Raw genomic sequence first — 7,109 nt, 5'->3', positions numbered from 1 at the left:
CTCATTCTCGTCTGTAAAACAGTTATAGTAATATCTACTTCATATGGTAGTTAGGAGAATTAAATGAAATTCTGTTTATAAAGCATTTATCACAAGGCCTGGTACATAGTAAGTACTCAATAAATTATGATGACGACGATGATGGTGGTGGTGTGGTGATGATTTAGCTGAATATTTTGAGAGCTTATGAATATTTTCAGCTGGGAGTCTGAAGTCTTCTCAGTTTCTCAAGCATTCTCCATGTGCTTCATTTCCTCTTTCACCAGGTCTATTTTCAACATATGCTGTCTCTGGACTCTTGGTGGATGTTTCCATAAGGTGGCACGGGGGGTGGGGGAGGTATATGCCTATCCAGGAGCCTGGGGGCAACACAGGTCTTCCAGGTTCCTCTAGCAAATCTGCCTTTGGTTCCTTCTCAGTCTGAAGTAACTTGAGATAAAGTAAATGATTTACACATCTCAAGATGCCCTTAAATGTAAGTTATCACTATTATCTTGCCTTTCTCAAGTCCATAGGTTTTATTTATTAGTCTTGCAACCATTAGGGAACAAAGATGATCATTTTGAAGCAACTCAGTTTTCACTTAGAATATACTACTCAATTTCCCTGAGTTGTATTACATAAAAACATTTACCAGGGAATGTCTTATTAATTCATTATTCAACACACATTTATGCAATGGCTGCCAGTCAGGGCACAGAGGCTGAGATGCAGACAGAAGCATTATGGAAAGTCACAGAGAAAAGAGGGCAGGAGAGGTCGTCAGTGCTCAAGTTGTTTTCTAGAAGGGATGCTATGATTACGCCTTAACCTGCCTTTGTAGGTATTTCATGATTCCTTTCTAAGTTCATTTCACATCACACTGAATGTCTTTGGTGTTCTGTAAACATAGCTTGCACATTCTTCCTTCCCTTTATTTCCTTTGGTGGTTCTTTGCGCTTCTTCCTCCATATCTGTGTCTGCAAGTGCTGCTCATTCTTCGAGTCCAAATGTGACCACCATCTTTTCAACGAAGGATGTGCTTGAGTAGAGGTCACTGTTCTTTATTTTGAACACCTACAGAATCTAGTCTTATCTGTCTTATGGTACCACCACTTTTTTTTTTTTTTGGCCTTCTTTTGGCATTATTTGTGTGTTTATTTGCTCTCCAGGCTTATAAACATCGTGAAAGAAGGATCTCCCCCACAAGCCACTTTGAATTCTGCACAATGACCAGTACATCACCTTGTATAAAGTAAGTACTCGTTTTTGGTAAATGAATAAATCAGTGAATGAATGAGGTGGATCTGGAGATGAGCCTTGCCAGGTGGATGAGATTTGAGTAAAAGAGGGAGAGAGGAGAGTATTATGACAGGCTTAGGGAATGAAAAGCACAAGATTCAGCCTACAGTCTCACGTCTCAGATTTGTCCCCAGAATCCAGGATCTCTAAGGGGAGGGGTGGAGACAATGATGGAGAAGGGGCTCCATAGAATTTGTTCATTCCCTGCTGAGAGGCAGGACACTTGGGTGGTGGCCTCCCTTGCTCCCGGGGTGACTGCAGCCTGTCCTAGGCTGGGGCCGCAGTGTTCCCTACCAGGCAGTCGCTTGCGATTAGTATGCTCCTTGTGTTCCCGGACAGAACAGATGTCTGTCTGCTTTCTTTCTGTTTAATGATGATGGCAGGTTCCCAATGATCAAGATCCAATTTCACATTTTCTGAAATGCCGTGGCTGAGAAATCCTGTTTAGCCCAGTCCTCCTTTGCAGGAATCTTGGCTTCGCAGATTCATGTGGACTGAGGGTGCAGTGGGCAGGACTGGTCTCAGCCTTGCTCAGGTTGAGCAGGTGATTGGAGGGCATTCCAGGCATGGTCTCTACCCAAGTATGTTTGCTTTTCCACATTCCCTTTTCCCCAACAATAAGTAACACTACGGCTTTTGTGGATCTTGTAAACCAGTTGGTACAAGAGACTATTGGGTATTTGGGTTTCTTTGATAAGTTTATCTTGGGAGGGGGAAAATATATTAGCTGCTATTTTAGCAATTAGTGAAAAAGTCAATTAGATCCTTTCTGGTTAACAGGTTGGTTTTAGGGGTGGAGAAGGAATACCATAGGGCTGGAAGAGAAATACAGGCTTAGAATCTGAAAAGCTGCCCCAAGACCTCAGCAGTGTCTTTCCATAGTGTTTTTTTCCTCCTGTGTTCCCTCCCAGAGCTTTATTGAGATATGATTGACATGCAGTATTGTATAAGTTTAAGGTATAAACACGCTGACCTGTACACTTACATCTTGCAAAATGATTACCCCCAGAGCATTAGCTAATACTTCCATCATTTCACGTAATTACCATTCCTTTTCCTGGTGAGAACATTTAAGTTCTACTCTCAGCAACTTTCAGTATATGTACACAATGTAATACAGTATTATTAACCATAAGCATCATGCTGTACATTGGATCCCAGAACTTAGTGGTCTTATCACTGGGAGTTTTTGACTTTTGACCAACATCTCCCCATTTTCCCCCTTCCCCAGCCCCTTGTGCTAGGTTATATTGAGATTCACAGATACATAGATTCTGTCCCCCAGAGGTTTCTAATCTAATCTGGCCCAGGAAATAAATCATGTACATAGATAGTTATGATACAAGTATCCTAGGAGAGAAACAGATTAGCTGCTGTGGGAGTTGAAAGAATTGAGAAATTACTTCTGATTTGGGGATAAATGAAGTACATCTTAGATTTGAGGCTTTGAAAGTCTGAAAAAAGTGTGTCTAATGACCTGGATCTTGAAATATGAGTGAAATTTTTAAACTTGTGACTACAGGGAGGAAATCCAGAGATGGGACTGGAAAAAATGCCCAGTGTGGACCCCTGTAGCTCTAGACACCAACACGTTTTTACTTCTGGGTTATTACTTTCTTCGTTCTGTTTTTTCTCTACCTCCCGCAATTAGATTTGAAGTTTCTAAAGTATTTCTAATTCTTGTTCCTGGCACATGTTGGAACATGAATCAATGTCTAGTGATCATGATGGTAGCTGCCTTCTGAAGTTTTATGTTCTTCGTGAAAATGGAGACAGGAGTGTCAAGATTTAATCTTGAGTCAAGGCTAATGTTTGGAGGGAAAATGTTTTGGAACCAGTTGGTATGATGTGAGAATGGGCTGGACCATGTATGTGTGTGTGTGTGTGTGTGTGTGTGTGTAATACACACATATTAAACACAAGGATTAAAGGTTTTAAATACGGGGATTGATTTCAGGTATGCTTTCTGGTCACTACTCTGGTTTCGATGTCATCATTACTCTGGTTTCGATGTCAAGGATGAGGTTATTATTTGAGACAGAAACTAATAGGTAGGTACGTAGGTAGATAAATAGGTAGGTTAAGCATAGCAGTATGTGGATAGGGATATGTAGAAGATGCTTGGTAAGTAGGTTGTTCTCAAAAAGCTAAAACCCATTCACTTACCTTTTTGGTAGGTCATGGCTGTGCAACTCACCGTTGCTTAGTAGGATGGAAGAAAAGTGTTGATTCCCTTTGTTCTAAACCTTTGTTAGCCAGGCAGCCTTCTAATTTATTATGAAGGACAGCCTGGGCCGGGTACACATTTCTCAGGCTCACTCTTACAGCTTTAGGCAGCTTCTAAAATCATTTCAGACTTAGGTGTTCAGCTTTGAACCCTAAGAAAAGCTGGCAGGTCCTGAGCTTACTTGTAAGTAATTGGTTCATGTTAAAAGTTACTGGTGATCCATAAAATGATGCCTGGTTGGCATCATGCCTGCTGGAAGGGATTTTATGTGACAGGACACACAAAATTGGCTGACATGTAGGAATACTCTGATTTCAGGGGCTCTAGGGAAGATCATTGCTCAAAAAAGTCTTTTTCCAACTTCTACCTAATTTCAGAAATATTCCAAGGTATCCTCCTTCTAGTGTGTAGCTTTTTTTTCATGTCAAATTCTCCAAGAGTGGTTGATAATTCTTTGTATCTGTTAGTTAAGAAAGAGCCTGAGAGCATTGAAGGGAATGGCCCAAAGTCGAAAGGACCAGAGAAGAAATTTTGGGTTAAAAGTAGACAACTCCCCCCACCTTTTTTGTGGCAAATGTAATACCATCAGCACCAATAATAGCATATTTACTACTTTACAGTATTAATGGTATAGGTCGAAGTGCCTGATAATGTCCCTACCTTTTGAGGAGCCAGTAACTAAAGATTTCTTCCATTCTAAGTTCTGTCTTACAGTATTAACCTGACAGTCTAATGAATGAATTCTTTGAGTTCTTGGAGGAGGAATGAAATATATGCTATAGCTTCTTTTTCTCAGCTCGTCTGGGCTCCAGCTTTGCTGGCTGCGTGCACATGCCTTAAAAAAAGTCCATCTAACAAAATGGCAGACCTTGTATAAGTAGCTTCTCTAAATTCCGGAGGAATCAATGCCAAAGGCTTCCTCTGCTTTTAATTGCTTCTGTGGAGACAAATCTTATGCATAAGCTAGGTGTTATTCAGCAGGTGTCCAAATACCTGGATAGAATACTTTGTCCTCCAAAATATTCAGACAATGAACATATAAGACCTGTTTCAGAATAAATAGAAATTTAATTAGATTTTGGAAGAAGAGTTGAGAGATAAGACTGTTAAAGTTTAATGGGGACACATTTTTAAAAGGAGGTGATCAATGATGCCTGGAGAGATGTCTGCAAGATTTCATCACTAGAGACAAAACCTTACCTAAGAGCTACGATTCCTGATTCATAAGCTAGTTCTATTTCCACTGCTTCCTGGTGTGGTGTCTGATTCATTTGTGTCACACTGAAGAAGGAGGGGGTGTCATTAGTCATCTTTTCCCCAAGGTCCACTGAAACTTGATGTAATAAAAACAGTAGAGGAGAGTTATGTGTCACTATTATGATGCCTGTACGACGACCAAGACCATAATGGGGAAATGGAACTTTGGGGACATATCCCCTCTATCTGGAAGCAGCAGATTTGAAGAGCAGTGTGATTTGCACAAGTTAGAAACAGTGCTGTTCACTTGGCTTGTCAGAAACAATGGATGTTGGTACATGAGGCAGTCTAGGTTGGGTCTTCCGGTTTCACAGGCCCAAAACTTGGACACTGTATTTTGGAGTTAGAGAAAAAGATTACTGTGACTTTTTTTTTTAATGCTTTGATATTCTATCAACCTAATTTTACCCAGTCCTGAAGCATTAGTTCAGCTGCTATAATTATGATCCCATCTTTTGCCAGGTGGCTCAGTACCCTTAGGCCATGTCTTTGGGTGTATGGAAATAGTCCTACAGTTGCTTAGTCAAATATGAGTCAAAGTAACATTGCTGTATGCTGCCTAGAACTTCAGCGTTAGAGAGAATATTAGAGTCCTGTCCATCTTCCTTTATAATCGAGGTGTCCTTAAGTGGTGGCCTTTGGAAACCCATGTAAACCCAAGATTCATCCTTTAAGACCCAAGATTCTGTGCTCTTTAACATCTTCTCATTAAATCTCCTTTATTCTCTGTTCTAATTATTTCCTGCCTTGCACTTACATTTTCTTTCCTAGGTGTTCTTCTTTTGCATATATTTTTCTCACCTGTTATCCCTCTTCCTTCTGCTATTCTTATACTTGAGAATAGCTTAACTCAATTCAAAAGCATTTATTAAAACCAGTATCTATAAAACATTTATGCATACTTTGTGGGAGGCTATGTAAGGGTTAAAGATGCAATCTCTAGCTCATGCTTTAAGATCAGAGCTAAAGCAGACTGCGTAGAACATCTACATCACCTTTCTAAAGCAACGGGTGACCCATTGTACGGGCGGGACTGAGACAGATGCCAGTCCTAACAAAGCGGCTCAATATGCCTGCTGAATGAGAGAAAGTCAGGCTGGATTTAAAGTCAGGAACAGACCACGGAAAAATGACCGTGCTCATTAGTGGTGAATTCAGGCTTAATCTGGATAAACATTTTGCAACTTTTTGCAAGTTTCCATCAGGCCTTCTGCCCACCCTATGCTCCAGCCACACCAAGGTAATTACACAAACTTCCTTGCACACTACCTTGGGCTCGTCCCTCATTCCCCCTTCCCATTTGGTGAAATTATAGTCATTTTTTCCAGGCCCAACTGAAAGGTCACCTCATATGGGAGACATTCTCTAAACTGCTCCAACTGCCACACTGTAAGGGTGTGCAGATAATCCCTCCAGTTCTCTCCCCATGTCCCTCTATCCTGCTCCACTCTTCGGCTGAAGAGGCCACATCAAGCTTTCAAAATCTTCCTCAAAAAAACACATTGACTGTATTGAGCACAAACAGAGGATGTAAGCCGGGAAAATGCAAAAAGAAACAAATCATGACCCTGAAATCAAGAGCTCATAGTCTAGTATGCAAATAAAACATAGTCCAGTATGTACGTAAAATAATACAGAGCTTTAAGGTTTATAATAGAATCAGGGTTTACATTTGATAACTTCTTTGAGTATTCCCAACTGGAGAATCATTAGTTTGAGAGGAAAACAGAAATAGGTTACTTGTGAAAAATTACAACTACGGATTGTATTTAGAAATCCCTAAATAGGAGAAGGGTGTATAGTTTGAAAGTACCCAGTAAGCAACTGACGCCATAATGTGTCTGTGGCCAGCTTCCTCTGGAGAGAGACAGAGGCTGTGGCTTGCTATTGATGGGGAAGAGAGAGGGCTGAGGGAGGGGAGCAGGCTGCAGATTCTCATGCCTATGAATTCCTATGTCATAGTGTTGGTGGTTTAAGGATAGGTGGCTTGGGTGAAGAAGGGAAGGCATAGGGAAGGAAAATACATCCTGTCCTCTTGGGCTCAGTCAAGAGTTTGACAATAGTAAGAGCCCCAATCAGGCAATTATGCATTATGTAATGTTCCTAAGCTGTTGTACTTGTATCAATTCTACAGTCCTGGAACAGGAAATGTGCTTGAAACATTGGAAGTAATTTAAGCTAAATAATTTTGCATTGAATCTGTTCTCTGCCAAAGAGGAAACTCAGGTCAGTGGCCAAACCAACCCTTGGAAGGGAACTTAGGGGCAACTGAGGGGATCAGATTTTAACCTTCAGAGTATTGGGTTCCTACTCTGAGTAGAGCGAGGGAGACTCAGGGGGCAGC

The sequence above is a fragment of the Ursus americanus genome, chromosome 32 (assembly GCF_024610735.1).
Source record: "Ursus americanus isolate L20-20 chromosome 32, mUrsAme1.1.p, whole genome shotgun sequence".
In the NCBI taxonomy this organism is placed as follows: Eukaryota; Metazoa; Chordata; class Mammalia; order Carnivora; family Ursidae; genus Ursus; species Ursus americanus.
This window is presented reverse-complemented; position numbering follows the sequence as displayed.